The sequence below is a fragment of the Carassius auratus genome, chromosome 12, assembly GCF_003368295.1.
Source record: "Carassius auratus strain Wakin chromosome 12, ASM336829v1, whole genome shotgun sequence".
NCBI lineage: Eukaryota > Metazoa > Chordata > Actinopteri > Cypriniformes > Cyprinidae > Carassius > Carassius auratus.
This window is the reverse complement of record NC_039254.1, coordinates 3,821,335-3,839,072: the sequence shown is the minus strand read 5'-3', so window position 1 is coordinate 3,839,072 and position 17,738 is coordinate 3,821,335. Positions and strand designations below refer to the sequence as shown.

The 17,738-nt window shown below is 37.6% G+C and overlaps 1 protein-coding gene across 4 annotated transcripts in view; it reads left to right on the top strand.

Moving 5' to 3' along the window:
• Positions 1 to 12,777: 12,777 nt before the first annotated feature.
• The window catches only part of LOC113111526 (zinc finger protein 438-like), a 54,770-nt gene continuing 49,809 nt past the window's right edge, over positions 12,778 to 17,738 (top strand). For all 4 annotated transcript variants that reach the window (XM_026276325.1, XM_026276322.1, XM_026276326.1 and 1 more), the window contains exon 1: positions 12,778 to 13,062. The gene's annotated coding sequence lies outside the window, so the exon portion shown is untranslated. The remainder of the gene's footprint in view (positions 13,063 to 17,738) is intronic.

Sequence of the window (17,738 nt, the reverse complement as noted above, 5' to 3'; positions counted from 1 at the left end):
ACACGCATACACAGTAACGCAATCGCTGCTGCAACTTTTTTTCATTTATGACGAGGCAGAAAACTGCTTGTCATAAAACTAGTCGCAGCAAGTAGACAGTAACTTTTTATAGAGGGGGCACTGGCTAGCTGTCACTTTACTCTAATTTGATTTTAACCGTACAGTAAGTACATATAGTTACTTAATATTACTCAGTACTTAAATGTGTAATTACACTGTAACAAGGACACCTTAAAATAAAGTGTAACACTATTTAATATTATTTAATTATTTGACCCCAACATGAACAGCCATAGGAAAGAGATAATCTTAATTACTTGGTGTGTTTTAATCATAAAAGTGTTTAACATTACCATTGTTTTCCCATTTTGTGACTTCTGTGTATACTTATGGATAAAATAAAAAATTAAGCTGATATTGAACTGGTTTTGGTACTCAACTTTTGTTTTGGAACTTCAGTACTGATTTACAGACATTGTGAAAATGTTCCTGTTCCCCAATCTCTTATTTGTTATAGGCTTTACTTACAGCTAACTTCAGATAGAATCTCCAAAAAGACTGACAAGATCTGACAAGATCATTTAAATCTTTTATATGGAAGTCAGTTTTCCCCATAAGTTTTGAATTATATATTACTGTTTTTATTTTGTCCATATTGAATTCAAAGGAACATCAAAGCAGTGCCATTCATTTTTTAATTATTAATCATCATGTCAAATGACTGATGTTATCAGTGGCTTATGTAGCTGAGTTGTTGTTTTGTTTGAAAATAAAATGGTCTATCACTAAAGAGTACACAGCTAATTGTAACAGAATAAACACTTTAGTGAAATAAGCATATCTAATGCACTTCACAGTTGGCAAACGATTTGTCAGTTCACTAAATAACTGTGACATGAGGTCAAAATGCTATTTGCAAAATGTTCACTGGCACAAACACCTCTAGTTAGCCTTGTAGGAGGGTCTGGATATTCATATTAATTTAAATGGGTCATATGATGCAATCTCAGTTTTTCCTTTCTCTTCAGAGTGTTACAAGCTCTTGGTGCATAAAGAAGATCTGTAAAGTTGCAAAGACTAAAGTCTCAAGTCCAAAGAGATATTCTTTATAAAAGTTAAGAGTTAACCACTTCTACCTAAAATAATATATTTTAACACAGCCCCACATCTATGTCAAGATGAGGGAAGATTTGCATAGTGCCGCCCAAATGTTCACGCAAAGAAAGAAGGTGTAACTTTTATTCTCGCTGTTGCCGCCGGCGCCATGTCGTGGAGGCGCTGTGTTTCATTGTGAAAGCGAAGCTACTTTGTTTGGACTTCCAAAAGAGGAAACAACTAAATCAGTGGTTGAGTTGTATTTACAACAGTGTTGTACTCAAACAAATATTCAGATGTGTGCTGCGCATTTTACTGGAGGACAAGGACTGTTTCCTCTGAGAGTAGCCTACAATGCGGGTTTCTGTTTTTATAAAGTGGGGCAATTCTAACTTTGCTAGGAACTTTGCAGTCAGGCACTTCTGACACACAGCCTAAAAGTATGTTTACATATGAAACGTTAAAGGATTTGCCACTGATGATGCAAACGTGAGTTTTGAGCAGTGAAGAGTGCTGTTAGAACAGACATGGTTTTATGTTTATGTAGCACAATATGCAATGGAACACGTAAAAAGACAGTATAAGTCATTATGATCAGTAATTATGTCCCCACCGGATGCAACCAATGCCTGGTTTGTAATGGGTTTTATTGGTTTTGTCTCATCGCACCAGTGTCCTGACATTTTATCCTACCCATCAGGCACACACGGCATCACAGTGTTTAGGGGTGTAACATTTCCTTCACACACTTCAGGTATTCGGCCAATCACAATGCACTGGACAGCTGGCAAATCAGGGCACACCTCACATTTAAGAACAATGAGCTTTGTAAAAATCGACGCATTTCAGAAAGGCGGGGCATAGAGGAGAAACAATAATGTAAATAATGTGGGAAATAATGTTTTTTTTTTAACCTTAAACCACATAAACACATTGCATTACACCAAATAAACCAAATAATGTTATTTTTAGCAACATCATATGACCCCTTTAAAGTATGAAGGAAATGTGTGTTCGAGTGTACGTGTGTGTGACCGAGTAGGAAGGAGGAATGCAGTGTGTGTCCCAAGGCAGAGGGAGGATCATGGGACCCTCACTGCAATGATTCAGTCCTCCACCCAAAGAAAGAGCTCGCTGTTCCCCAGGGATGTTTACTCCTCTGACTCTGACTAAGGAGAGAATGCATGAGAGAAAGACAGAGAGAGCTAAACTGACACCAAATAAAAAAGAACTTCAGGCCAATGAAAAAAAAAGATGTAGGTAAATGTTGAAGATATTGAGTTTAGTCAGGCCTTATTGCATCCAAAAGATATTCAGGTGTTTTATCCATTACAGCCAATGTAAAACATGATCTGGTCAAGTACATACATATGAATGCAGCAGCCAAAACATGAGCTAGCGCATTTATTTGACTTTGAATACAAGGACACACTAGGCTGAAGTACCAACATGGTTCGATCTGAAGGTATGCCGCTCTCTGTTACAGGTCACAAAAGCAAGTGCTGCAGCAGTGGTGGGTAGCGCTATTCTTGTACCTGATGACTATCAGGTTTCTGTCAGACCTCAGCTGGGTGTGGTGTACTTAGCATAGGTCTGCAGTGTACAGTCCACATTGACTGAGTGAAAACACACATACATATATATATATATATATATATATATATAATCTCATTATGATATGTTGCAAATCAAAGAAAAATATTCAGTATAATCATTGTAAAATTAAACAGTATTTCCTTCCTCCACTGCTCAGAACATATTTGATTCAATGGGGGCTGCTCAAACAGAGGAAAGCAATGAAGATGTGTCCTTCTGAGGCTTCAAGGCTAGAGTCCTTCTCAGAATTAAATGATAGAATGAGACTGTCTAGTTAGTTCAAATATGTCCTAAATGTTTCCTCCATACGGTATTTATTCAACAATTCACTACTTTTCTCATGAACTCTAATAAGTAACTTTTTGTGTTCCTCAGTCCAATGGGTTTGAAACAACATGAGGTAAGTTATAATGACAGAATTGTCTTTTTTGAGACTTATCTTTTTAACATCCTGTGTCCTCATCTTGCATTTCAACTGCAGTATGAAAAGTGTTTCCATAAAACGAACCCAGACAATGAGGTCTGAAAAGAACTATGACCTTCTTAAACATTCCAAAGCCGTCTATGTTTAATCAAATCTGCAAACGCTCTACAGGTGAGCTATGGTCATGAGAACAGGAAGTGGAAAGGGAAATGAAACAATGGTTAGGAGACAAATGACAGGGCAATTTCATTTTGAATGTTTAGAGAGAAGACAAGCTCTGTGTTGAAAGCAATATCCTCTAAGTACATAGCGGAATCTTTGCAGAGAAAAACCCAACATTAGTTTAGAAATGCCCCTGGTAGTAGCCTCAAATACCCTCCCAGTCATCTGTCTAACCCTCTCCAACCCATGGCCTCTTTCACTTCATCAAACAGACAACAGACAGAGCTGAGTAAGGTGCCTGTCCCTTCATCATTAAGCCAGTTCGCCCTGCCTATGGCTGCTGACAGTGAATTATTCAACAGGACAAAGTGATCTGTGGTTGTGCAGAGGCTTTACAGAGTAACAGATAATAATAGCATTAATGTCCATAGAATTTTAGTTAGCATTCATCTCTGCCTTCCTATATATATTTATTCACATGCTGCATGTGCATATAATGGAAAAAAGTCATGTGGAAAAGGGTGGACAGGTTTGGCTGGCCATAATGAAGGGGTTTGAGCTATGTTCCCCTACTGGCCATAACCATTGCAATAACTGGAAGCTGAGGTAGAGTTGCAGAAAGAAACTTTTCGGAAGAAGTGAGGTAAGCGGCTTCTGGTGGGATTAAATGAACATCATCCTCCTGAACCCTCACTGGGAATTTTGCTGGTACGTGGTGCTGTCCTGAAAGAAATCTCTGAAATTGTGCTGACTTTGTGCGGACTTGGAATAGCGAAACGGTAAAATATTATTTCATGGTTTAGCTTGTTTTTGACCAGGCACCAGTTATATTCTCCCAGTGTGCCAGCGACCAGAGCAGCTGTCCAGCTGAGTTGGCTCCAGGTGCCACTACGGCTGGGCAAGCTCAGAGACAGAGCGAAGGTGAAAAACAGACGTTCCCTGGCTAAGGGAAAAAGAAAAAGAAGAAAAGCATTTCAGTGAAGGGCAGGCTTCATCAGAGATCAATGATGAGGCATTCTGAAAACCACACACGCGCTCACTCTCTGCTGGTGCTAACCGACTGGAAAAAGACGGGGGCCATTATTCTGTGGAAAGTCCGGTCTATTCCCATTTTCCTTGGATGCTGCCATTTCGACATGAAGTCATATTTTCTTGCAACGATGGAAAACAAAGAGTAAAAATAATGCTACAGCAAATATTACAACTGTATAATAGCGCTCAGTCACTATGCTATTTAAATAGCAGTCTGAAAGCCAGTAGCCTCTATTCCTGGTTACTGGTGACAGGACCACCCAACAGGACAAAATTAAAACCCAACAATATCTGCAATCCAAGTGCTGCTGGTTTCAATCCACTGGGCATACTGAGGATGGCAGTTTAATAGGAGAAGTGTGGTGACTTCATCAACGGAGGTTTTATTTTTCATTAAAGTGACTGACCTCATACTTCAAGCAATTTATCCGGTCATTTTTCCACTGTACATCCATTTCTTCACCTGTTACCTATTCCAATCCCATTTACCTTTTCCTTTCACTGGGCTATGAGGAAGAGAAGGATTGGGCCATGAAGACAGGAAGAAAGAGTGCGAAAGGAAGAGACAAGATAGAAGGAGAGACAGCAACATGGGGGGGGGGGTAGAAAGCTATCCTCACTGCTCTACATTAAGGGATCAGGCGCGTCTCTGTAAATGAGTATTGATCCTCCTCCTGGCGGAATCATTTAGGAGATTAATGCTGGCAGTGCTATTTGGGGTGGGGGGGTGGTGGGGTTCCAGTTGGTCCAGGGGGGAGCCGACTCAGAGCTGCCCAGGACAGAGAGCCTGCTGTGGGGCTACGTGGAGAACAAGCCCCTGCCTCCCCTCCTAACCATCTGGACTAACAGCTCAGGGCGCCAGCTGTGTGGGGGAAGGGAGAAGATGTGTGTATGTGCATTGGAGGGGGGGGGGGGGGGGGGGTTAGAGGGGGTAAAGGATTGAAAGAGAGAGAAAAAAGGAAGGAAGAGAAATGGAAATGCAAAGGACTACTAATGATACAGGACAACATACATAAAAAGAGGCTGGCAAAATCAGCTTAAAGTTATTTGTGTAGGCTCATTTGACACAGAGACACATTGAAGAAACGGATGATTTAAAGTGGTGAGAGAGGAAAGGAACAGAAAGCGAGAGGAATGAAAGAGAAACACAGGTGGCAAGTACAACTGGAGAAACAGAGAAAGATTATAAAACAAATGGACGATTATGGTAGGCACTCACAGGTATGACTAAAAACTAAAAAAGAAAGAAAAAAAGAAATAAAGTGGTGATCATAATGGATGGAGATAAAAACTAGAAACCCTCAGGAATGCGTTCGGCATGAGGCATTAGCCATCTTCCATTACAGTATGACAGTAAACAGAAATGTAATAATCTTAAACTAGGGACAAACCATCAAGGATCAAGGTAACTCAAACAGGCATTTTCCAGAATACTAAACTGATTTGAAGACCCCATGAAATGGCTTGACAAGCATCATTTTGTATTGACATGAAACAGGAAGTTTGGGTGGGATGTACTGAAGGGCATTTTATGATAAAAACCCATCAATTTTATTTTAATATTTCACAGAATCATAATTATCTGTGTGCCTCTGCTAGTCAGTTGCAGGTAGTATTAATGTGTGGTCACATTTATGGTTGTTTGTCAAATTATCATGAGCAAAATCCAGTCATTACAAATTGAATCTAAGTAATCAGGAATTTGTTAGGGCAAAAGCTTTCTCTAAACAGAAGTTAGTCCTGCAGATTTATCTTAACCAGTTAACCAATAAAAAATTTCTTGTTTTGAAAATGACTTTTGTGTGATGCGCTTCATATTGCTACACTATTGACAACAGGCAAAGAGCCTTTTAAGTTTAGCTGAAAATGAACTTTTGTGGCCATATGTTTTGGGTGAGAAACATTCTCGTTCTATCTTCAGAACATTGTATTATATGCAAAAACTTGGATAAACTTTTGAGTGCAAGATATGTCATCAATATCAACTTTCTGAAGTACACTGATAACCCCAAAGCTCACTGACATGGATTAACAGCCACATTTCTGAGGGGACTGAGAACTTTGGACATAGAGTGCACAGATTTATAATGAAATGAAAGCTGTCCTTCCTGATCCAAGCACAGCAGAAACATCTGTGTAAAAAAAGAGGCTGAAGTGATTTCTAAGTCTAACAGTTACGTGGCCAAAAAATGAGTTGATTGTTTGTGACATGGTCCAGAAAAATCCAAAGCCACAAAATCTGTGTTTACTTGTTTCTCTAGCACTGTGCTGAAGTTACTACTGCTCATGGAAAACGCAAACACAAATTCCATGACGACAAAACCATTCAAGAGCCCAGGAAAACTCAAGGGCCCAACAATGGAATGTTTTGAAGGCAAGATTGAGATGTCAATCACAATACACACCCCCTTCCCAAGAACAAGGTCATTATGATCTCACTTCCTCTTCTCTGGAGTGTCCCTGGACAGGGTTGTGCAATAACGCCCAGGAGGCCAATTTGGCCACACCCAAAACAAAACATCGAGGGAACCAGCAGATTCTTAGAACACAAACTGTTTATAACCTAATGCCTAATGCAGAATGTGTGATCTATAGATACATACAATAGAAATCTTATCAAAAATATTTTATGCATTGAAAATTTTTGCAATTTAAATGCAGAAGTCATAATTATAGGTGTGCCATGACCAATCACAAAATCATTTTGTTACATAAAGCTCATTAATGTATTTAAAAGCAGTATTTCCAAACTTGCATAAAACTTTCGCAGCTAAATTAAAATTGATTACACAGAGATGTGTAAAAACCAATATTGTTTCACATTTCACTTTTAAATATTTTGTTCATTCTAAAATATCTGTGATCCAAAATCTAACATTTTGCCCAGGAGTCTATTATAATGGAAGCGTTAGGAAGAACAGTACCATAGTTGAAGCACACTAATGTGCGTGTGTGTATGAGATAGGATTTTTTCTGGATCATCCAGGTTGTACGGGTGAGCTAAGTCTGTCACGCAGTTTACTGGAGATCCATTCCAAATGTTCCGTAAAAAATTCACCTCACAACCACAGCTAAAATTTATTTTGTGTATGTTGGAAAACCAAAATATTTCTTCTGTTCATTTTGCTGGCATGTCTGAGAGGAAGAATCATGTGCTTCCCACACTCACACATACACACACTTCAGGCTCTGAATATTGAAGAATCCTTCACATTTAGGAGCAGATGTGAATGCACCTGAGAGAAAAGGAAAAATAAAAAGAGAAACCAACAGAAAGAAAGAGAGAAACGATCATTATCCAGGTGCTTTCTGTGAAGGAACTTATTCCACAGAAGGCATTTGGACATCCTCGTTATTAATTTCCAAATTTTTGTTTTCCGATATCGCATTAGCGGTAAGAGATTTCCATGTTTAGTATGCAGGTGTTTAGTCTATCTATTAGTCTATCTATCTATTAGTAAATCTATTTTGTGGATAGATTTGGCGAATTAGCATGGTGCTTATTTCTTTTCAATATCAGATTTTTAAAGCTGCACTTTATGTATTTTTCCTCATTAAAAACTTAAAACACATTAAAAGGAAAATGCCGGTCACAAGCAGGCATTTGCATTTATTTAATTTTTTTATTGTTTATTTACATGGAGTGGGTCGCCTCATGGTGGCCCCCATGTTGATGACCTGGGGCCCATTCTTCGTATGTCGCTAACTCAGTTAGCTGGATTTGAATGTTGACGATTTGGCATGATCTTGGATCATTTGGTTCTTCGAAGCTCATCCCAGAGCTGCTGTCATAGCAACAGGTCCGTTAGCTTAAACCTTCTCGGGAGCAGGCTTATTTCATGTAAACAGGATTAGATCTCTTCTTTTCAACCAGAAATGATAGTCAAAATATGCCTGCTACCACTGCTACTTTATTACAAGAGTATCCTATAGATCCAGGGACAATAATTTAAAATAATAATCATTAAAAAAATTATTTAAAAATAATATAAAAATGTTGTGTAGTCCATAACAGCCTACTATAGACACAGCCAGTTTTACTCACTGAAATATTTATTTGTCATAAAATTATTACTTCATAATTGTATTAGAGTCTTACACACATGCTATTCAGATACTGGAGTCGTGCATTATTTTGAGTAATGACTGCTATTATAAGAGTGGCTTGATGGAGCGCAGGAGATGCAGATATCATGATATTGACCATTTAGAAACTTTCATTAATGCTGTCACGTAACAAATCTGTCCAAATATAAAATGAAATGAATAGATAATTTCTACATTGAAATAAAAATGTAAAGACTGCACAACTATTATAAATTACGAATCTAAATAATTGGGAATAATGAAAAAAATTATAATAAAATAAAAACATGTATCTATTATCTGTCTCATGTATCTATTATCACATTTATGTAGTTTTGTTTGCTTGGCTGTTTCCTTATAAAAGTCCAGAAATTTGTCAAGTTTTTCGTCAGGTGTCGTTTTAAATTATATGACGTCATTACATTGCCGTCTTGTCACCAGCCAATCGCTGCACTGCTGATCATGGTTTCGAGTATCGATACTTATCCCCTTTTAAGACAACACATGAACGCGCAATTATCTCTCATAACTCAATCCAGCGATACTAATCATACACAACAGGTGTGTTCGAAGAACCCAATTAGCCGGATCAGGATTAGCACGATGATATCATCTTGGATGTGTAATTTGATCTCGGATGTAATAAGCGACGTACAAAGAACAGGCCCCTGTTGAATACTACTCACATTATATAAGTAAACATAATATCAATAAATTAACAATGATTGACTTCAAATCAGGGTTGTGACATTAGATGATAGAGATATCGCCTGTGGCTAATTATTATAAACAGACTAGTAATGTCATGTAATTAATATTAGGGCTTACTTGTTCCATAATATTTTAAGAGTTTGGTTCAAAAACACTATAAATCAGTTTAGATTAATTTGGGTAAAAATTTGTTTTCTTTACCAAGAAAGTGGCGAGATGAAAACCACTATTTTCGGATTCAAACTTTCACATAGCATCTTTAGGTTATAATAACCTAAAGATTCAAATCCAGATTTAGATTTTCCAAGATTTCCCCAAAGTGCAATTAATCCATTGGATCAATATTAAAGTTATTTTTCAAATTGAAACTGTTAAAATACACAACATAGTAAGTTGATCCACATGACAGCCTCTGAACTTGGTCAATGCTAATCTTATTAATAGCTTATGTTTCTTCCCCACCACAGGTTCATCAATGCCATCAAAATGATACATTTTTTTTAGGGCTGCATGATAAATCACATGCAAATTTCATGCGCATCTCGTCAGTAAAGCCAGTTCTGTGATTAGTAGTAAATCTCCATCATATGCTTTCAGATGGAGCCACATTTAATTCACAGAGCTGTAGATCACTGACAAGCTACACAATATCACGTTCTTAATCGAAGGTGATTAATCTGCGATTATGAACATGATGTTGCGTAGCTTGTCAGTTACTGTCTACAATGCGTGGAATGGTGCGCTGCGATTGGTTAAGTGGATGTATCGTATTCTGCAGAGAAGGGAGACTGGTGTTTGTCGCAGTTTGGAAAGATAGGGTGAAAACATGACAAAGTAACATGGCAGATATTGCATTTTGTGTACAATTTAAAAATTTACTTTTCAATACCTGCCAGAAACATTACTGATTTTGGCTCAAACTTTTTTTAAATGGTATTTATCGCATTTTGGAACCAAACTCTTAATTTTCTTTTTTACAGCAGTTAGAAAAAGCAGAATGCCTCTGTTCAAGAAAAACCATGTATTTACACACACATCTGCTCTCAAAAATGGCAAGACATATGTGTCTAGAGGTCATGAAAGCTGCAACTAGCTACAAATTTAGCCTCTCAGTCTCAACCCATAGTAACTTACAATGTGTACAGAGAGAGAAAAGAAATGAAGGAAAGCATGCCAAATAAATGACAAGACTCTCACTGCTTTTTTCACTACATGCAATTGACTAGCCCATGTCAACTTTGTGGTTCCTAAGGACAAACGTCAAAAGACATAACCGAAAAAGAAAAAACCCTGGTTGATGTTATGTAACTGAAAAGCTATGTCAGGTGTACTTCTGCTATGGGAGAGGGCAAAGTTGGAAGCTGCAAAATAACTATTTGAGGAAGCTCTCCACTACCACTTTCAATGTGGCATTTAGAGCTTTTCAGAAGCAGCCAAAAGGCAAGTTTCCTTGAAATCAACCCGAGTGAAAAAGAATCCCGTAAGCTTTCGGTTTTATGCTCAACGACTGATAAACAGCCAGGCCATCACACTTGCTAGCCCCAGTAGAACAATTCACTGACTCACCTTTTCTCTGCCTTTCTAATGACCATGACAGATTTCACAGACAAAACATTCAAATGGCTCCTGTTACAGAACAGACATCCATAAACCGTTACATATATGCCTGAGACAAGTGAGGGATGAGGGAAAGACTATGAACTATAAACAAACTAGCTTAAGAGAACCATTTATTTTTATCTGACTTCTTACTGATGCTTTTTCTTTTTGTAAACACAAGTTATTGCCATCTGGATGCCCTTCGGCTTGAATGCACAAGTGCTTCATTTCTTAAGGAGATGTAGAATGAGGGCGGGTGAGTCCATTTCATTGTTTACAACAGAAGGAGTGTCATTGATTCTCTCTATGTTTATACTCCAGCAGCCTAAGCCTATGAAACTCACATTCTCTCAGTCTGATGTTAAGAAAGATTTTTACTGAAATTACATTAAGGTTCAAGCACTTCAAGGTTGCAAGTTTAGTCAGTAATAATACAGTACACTTTAAAATGCACAAGGCAAAATTTGCCATTGAAAAATATTTTGGGCCACGTGTCTGTTTTCTGAGGGCACACAATAAAAGCATTGGATTAACAATAATTTGAAGATGCTGGAAAGATCTTTTTCTGAATGTATTTTGCAAGGCCACATGTAACCTTCTACTATGTTTAAAAAGGGAGAAGGCTGTGACCGTGAGCCACTCCTATATAAATACAATTGTCTAAATGGGTCTTGACAAATTACATTTTACTTTCAAGGTTACTTTGCAGTCTAAATACCAATTTGTAATTTATTCAGATATATTCCTTTTTTTAATCTAAAGCACGTAAGTGTTTTTGTTCCACCCTGAGTCAGAGTCATAGCTTTGTGGGAAGTACTCTTATATTTTGCAGTGCTTTGGGGTAACCCAAGTTTAAGTCTCCAACTAAAGGGTTTTCCCAAACTCTGTTCCTCTTTTACATCTCCTAATGCTTTCTTACACTTGCACTGTCCCAATAAAGCCAAAAGGCCAAATATATATCTTTACATTTTGAAACAAGTGGAAAGTTCCGTCTAAATATTATGCATATGCTATCAGAAAAAAATATGCAAAATGTATGATAGTATAACAAGTGTATAACAGCTTGTCACTTTGTCACTCAAAGGGACAGCTTTACCCCTGAAGGGTGCATATTAGTACATTAGAGCATGACTATGACAAACTGAAAAATAGCTGGATAAACCAAAATATTCTGCTCATTTCAGTTTATCATCACATAAGAGAATTGGAATCGAAATGTTTAGCTTTAAGAAAAAAACATAATGGCATAAAATAATTTAATGCATGTAAAAAATGTGACACCGACCATGTAAACTTATTTGAAGATAAATCAAATACTAATTCATGTTAATTTAGCAAAATTATTGTAATACAAGTTTGAAATTATATATATATTTTTAAAACTATAAAAGCGAAAGAAAAAATATAATTAATTAATAATCTAAATTATACAGCCGTCTTAGATTTTGTATCCCACTGGTGTATAGAAAAATGAAGCTTGGACATTCTGCTAAGCAACAATTTTATGTCATAGTAAGTAGAACAGCAACAGTATTTTCATTTTTAGTGGCATGTCACTTAGTTAATTGTCTGGATACACAGAACAAACTGTGCTGTACAGACAGTGTACCAAACACCAGAGTGAGAGCTGATGAGACTGCTAAATCCGCCACTAGTCGTTTGTTTACCTGTAGTCTTTTATTGCGCAAGCCTTCACTTTTACTCTCTCAGCAGTTCCAACTTCATCTAGTTTATAGCCTAATGTTATGCTAGTTAAATATGTAGGCTACACATACAACGCTCTCTATAATCGCTGAAAACCTATTTAGCTAGTCTTGCACTGGTGTTGTTTGGGTGCAATAATCCCTGTTCAATTGACAAGTGACAACGTCGTCTTCCTCAGATTTCCCGCAGTTCCTTGAATCTGATAAAAAAAAACGCCGACTGTGCGCTCGTCATAAAGTAGGCGGTGCTCTGATTGGAGAGTGACAATATAGTCGTCTCTGATTGGCTGTATTCACAGAAGTAAACTAGTGTTGACTGAGCCGTACCATTTTTCTTTAAAGGGGTGGACGTTGAACGTTGTTATTTGATTATAGGCTAATATAGATGGTGTTTGCTTAAATGTCGCGCTTTACAACAAAAACGATTGTATTTTATTTTGAAATGTATGATTTCGGATTCTCTATATTGCGCATAAGATAAATACCCCTTACTTCCACTTTGTAAGAGCCACCGTTTGGGACTTGAGGTCTCGCCCAAAAATGGCTGTGGAGAAACAGTTATGAAGATGTGTCGATCTACTCACCTAATTAATGTGGCGCGTGCTTCAAATTAACCAAGAGTCATCTGATCGAGCCGGAGGACATTTCTGGAAGGTGAGGCACAAGATGTTCCGTTATTCCGTGCAGAAAAGAGGAACGCAATGGGTTCTCCATGCAGTCGTTACGACTTTATTTTCAGCCAATAGGAATACCAGAAGGATTACAGGCCAGGGCCTTCAAGGATGTGTTTATGCAGAATAAAACAACAGTGAGCAACACAATTCATAAAAACAGAGCTGTAGCACCTAAAGTACAACGACACGTTCTTAAAAACCATTGCAGTTTAGATTCGCAATGTGGGGATTATTATATCGGTGCATAGTAAACAGTTCTCGTGCAATAACGGTTTAAAAGTGATAACACCTATACATTTATTAATATTTTTGTGATGATGATGATGCAACTCACTGCATGGTGTTGTGATTGTTTGTGTATGTTACATCCACCTTTTGGGTAGATTTGAAGCTAGGTCATAATGTTTGCTTTGGGTATTTATGTTACTTACCTAATGCATTATTAGACTTTGGTAAACTGTTTTTATCATAATGTAATATTGTGTATAATAGTCTGATCTTAGCTGTCAGTTTGTAAATCTCATAAGCCAGCCTTTTAAATGAGGAGCTATAAGTCATATTTACTCTTTTAATAGTGATTTACATTGCTTGTACTGAAATGAATGTGAAAGTCAGGCCTGTTTAACAGAGTTTCACATTGTTTCAACAGTAAGTGCTAAAGCTTTCACACCAGCACTATATTTGCAAGAAAGTGTTGTTTGTGTCTGGCACTGTATGTAACTTGCATTGACCCAGACAGATGCTTTTTTTAAACAATATGTGAGCAGTTTGCAGTGCATTATGTTGCTATATGCAAATTTGTAATCTGGAAGTATTTTCCACCAAGATTTAAATGGTTCACATTTTAAAAATTGGTTCAGAGCTGAAACACAACTCGTGCCTACATTTCTGATATGCAGTTCCATTGCTTGGGGATATTGTAACCTATTTATATTGTTGCTGAAATATGTTGTGCTTTCTCATACAGTGTGAAATAGACCTAGCTCATCTAACAACAAATCAAAGTTGGACTATAAATTTACCAATCTGTGGTTGTTTGTTTGCATATACATGCTTGACCAGTGACATTTCAAACTAGTAAATCAACCACGTTGGATTCCAAATGTTAGAGTAATATTTTCTCAGTTAAGCTACAAATCATCATGGACGTTAGATTGGAAATTTGCCCCAGGAATTCCAGTGGAACATCCTTGTGTTTATAATGGCAAGGTTTGCTGAATGAGTAGCAGTGTCAGGAAAATTGTCTCACACAATTTGTTAAATTCATAAACGCACGCACATACCTTTTTGCCACATTTTGGTGATGAGAATTGGCTCTCATGAACTGAACTGGCAAAAGCTGTACAATATGGTTCTGTCAGACAGGAGACGTTTTGAAAAACACAGCGGAAGCCAGGTTTATAACGTACAGGATTGTAAGCAAGCTTTTTTAAATTGATGATTATGTTGAGTGTATACATGAGTGTAAAACATTTGACATGACAAGAATACTAAAATGTAATGTACAAAGGATGAATTTGTTACTACAGTAATGGAAAGACCTGTTTTTGAAAGACAGATAAAGCATTTCACGGCAGGTAGATTTCAGTCTGTTCATCACAAAAAGTTACTGTTTGGCATTAGAAGACTTGCAATATAGTGTTTTAGCTGTATGCACTACTTATGGTGTTTTGCATCCTTTTTAAAGCTTGAAAGCCCTAGTCCTTATCTTTTTCGTTATATTGAAAAGTCTGGCCAGTAGGGCTGCACGATGTGTCGTTTAAGCATCGATATCGCGATGTACGAATCCAGGATAGTCACATCGCAGCATGTGCGATGCAGGCTGTCGTAGTTGATCCGTTATTCATTAACTGTACGGGCCAGCTGCTCCCCGGCCCTTGACGAATGTGATTTTTGTTTGTAAAAAAATTTGATTAGATTTCATATCGCAATATATATATCGCAGTAAAATAAAATATCGCAATGTCATTTTTTCCCAATATCGTGCGGCCCTACCGGCCAGGATAATCTTGAAACATTTTTGTTTTCCAGAACATCACAAAGATTTGGACATTTTTCTATGAACTGTTCCCTTTAGAGCTTTCGAGTCATACTTTAATAGCCGCAGAGTTAAAGATATGACGAGAAATGCTTAATAACAGTGTAACACGACACAATATGCTCCTGGAAAATATTGGCATAGTGCTTTCAAACGTTTAGAAAGGGTTAACCTTAATATAGGAGTTGAGAAAAGCCTTTTCTACTCAAGTAACGTTTTTTTCCTCATCAAAATATTTGACTTTAAACTTAAAACTGCTTGAGAGAAATTTAGGGGATCGTTGAGAATCTTCTGCTGGTTATGGTGTAGCTGTTGGCAGTTGAAATTCATTTCTGCGGTGTCACTGAACACATTCTTTCAGGGATTTTGCAAAAGGTTATTAAATACACTGCTGCACGGACGTATTGCACGGCAGGGAAGCGCACACACACACTCTCCTCTTGGAGGATGCTGAGGTTTATTTTGGCAGTTGTCATGACGTTGTGTGGTTTCACATGTGGTGAGAGAGAGAGGGGGACGGAGACCCTTTTCATAGCAGAGATGCTTATTTAACATTTCCGGTCAATCAGAACCATGTCAACATCACTGCATGCGCGCGCACACACATACAACATTTATCCCGTACACACAAACCTAGCCAGAAAAAGATAGCTATCTTAAACTCTCCTTCAACTTCTTGGTCAGTGACTTTGTAGTGATTACTCGCAGGAGAGCGTTCACCTATCTGTGAGGTTCTCATGTGTGGTCAGAAATAAGGCTTTCCACAATTAGGGATCAAAACTGCGGAGGAAACTGCACTGTAATTACTGGGATTGTTCTGAGCAGATGCAGAACAAATGTCTTTGTTGTAACAGCGCAGAGCTTCACGGCAAGGTGTGATGTGTAGCCAAAGTAAACATATGAACATGGAGCCGTGCATATTTTATGAGTAATTCATTTCTTTGTTCAAGGGGACCAGGTTTGCTGCGATCACAAGATTCAGAATTTCCACCGTTATCTGACATGCAGAATTCAAAGAGGTCATACAGAAATGTGTGGCAAACCCTCATGCTTTCCTGTTTATTTTACACGCTGTGGAGTGCATTTCTAATGTTCTCTCACAATACACTTTTTTGTTGTAGTTTTAGACACAAACCAACACACGAACAAGCTTAAAACACTCAGCTTACTGCTTTTATAGATACCTAAAGGAAAATTTTAAATGCAGGTCGTTCAAAAGATTGGGGTCAGAAAGATTTGAATACTTTTTAATAATTTATTACAGTAAGAAATTAATACTTTTAGTCAGCAAGGATGCTTGATTGATTAGAAGTGGCAATCCCACTTCTAGAATCCCAACTGCTTTTTCACATTGAAAGTAAGAAATGTTTCTTAAACACCAAATAAGCGTGTTAGACTGATTTATGAAGGATCATGTGACACTAAAAATATTTATTTAAAATTGTAATAATAATTCACAAATCAATATAGTTTTACTATATGTTTTTTTTTATGAACTAAATGCAGTTTTGCTGAGCATAAGAAATTTATTTTAAAACCCGACCCCAAACTTTTGAACTGTAGTCTTAAGAGTTTTTGACGCAAACTACTGAACAAATTTGAAAACTTCTGTCATAATTTCCACGTAACAGATAACACAAACATACAGGTTTGCGACAACATGAGGATGAGTAAAATAATGTCAGAAATGTAATTTATAATCAGGTAAAGACAATTTATGCTGTTTGGAATTTAGAGTCAGTGCTGTGCTATGGTCCAAGGTAGTCATGTGACATTTGCATCTTCATGACATCACATCATTATAGTTACTTATAGTTTTTCTGCTGCAGAAAGTCATTTATCCGTAAGAGAGGATTCAAGATATTTAAAACCAAATCCTTCTGAATCAGTAGTGGCTCATTTACATCGAATAGTTTTCTCTCTCATCATCTTCATTCTTATTAAGAGAAGCACCTCACTATGGCCAGTAGTTGAGATAGTTAAGAGTACACAGATTAAACTGAAGTGTCAAGAATGCTGCTTATGCTAGAATGTCTATGCAACAGAAGCTCACCTTAGTATTAAAAAAAAAAGCCAACACCTTGTACAAGAAAAGTGCATAAAAGTGTGAATTATAAATGTGGTGGCATCGGACTGAGGGCAGAGTGGCTGTGGTAATGGACTAGTGAATGTTTCATTTGCTGCTGTATTGCATCTCACCACGGCATGTAGGAAACTTTAAGAAATTCTTTGGTTGTCAGGGTGCTAATGAAGTCATCAATTTTAAGGAGGTTTGGAGGCAGATCTCAGTCCGTTTTTGATGACTGAATTGAGTTTGTCTGGTTGCATAGAGATTATGAGTGGACAGGCTTTTTCAAGCACGCTCATAAATTCTCAGTTGGCTTGAGATCTGGACTGTGGATTTGGCCAATCCAGGATATTAATATTGTTGTTTATAAGCTATCCCTGTGTAGCACTGGCTTTATGCTTTGGGTCATTGTCTTGCTGGATAACAAATCTTCTTCCAAGTCGCAGGTGTTTTGCAGACTCTGTCAGGTTTTTTTCTCCAGGATTTCCCTGTGTTTTTCTACATTTATTTCACCCATCCACCTCACGAGCCTTCCGGGAGCCTGATGTAG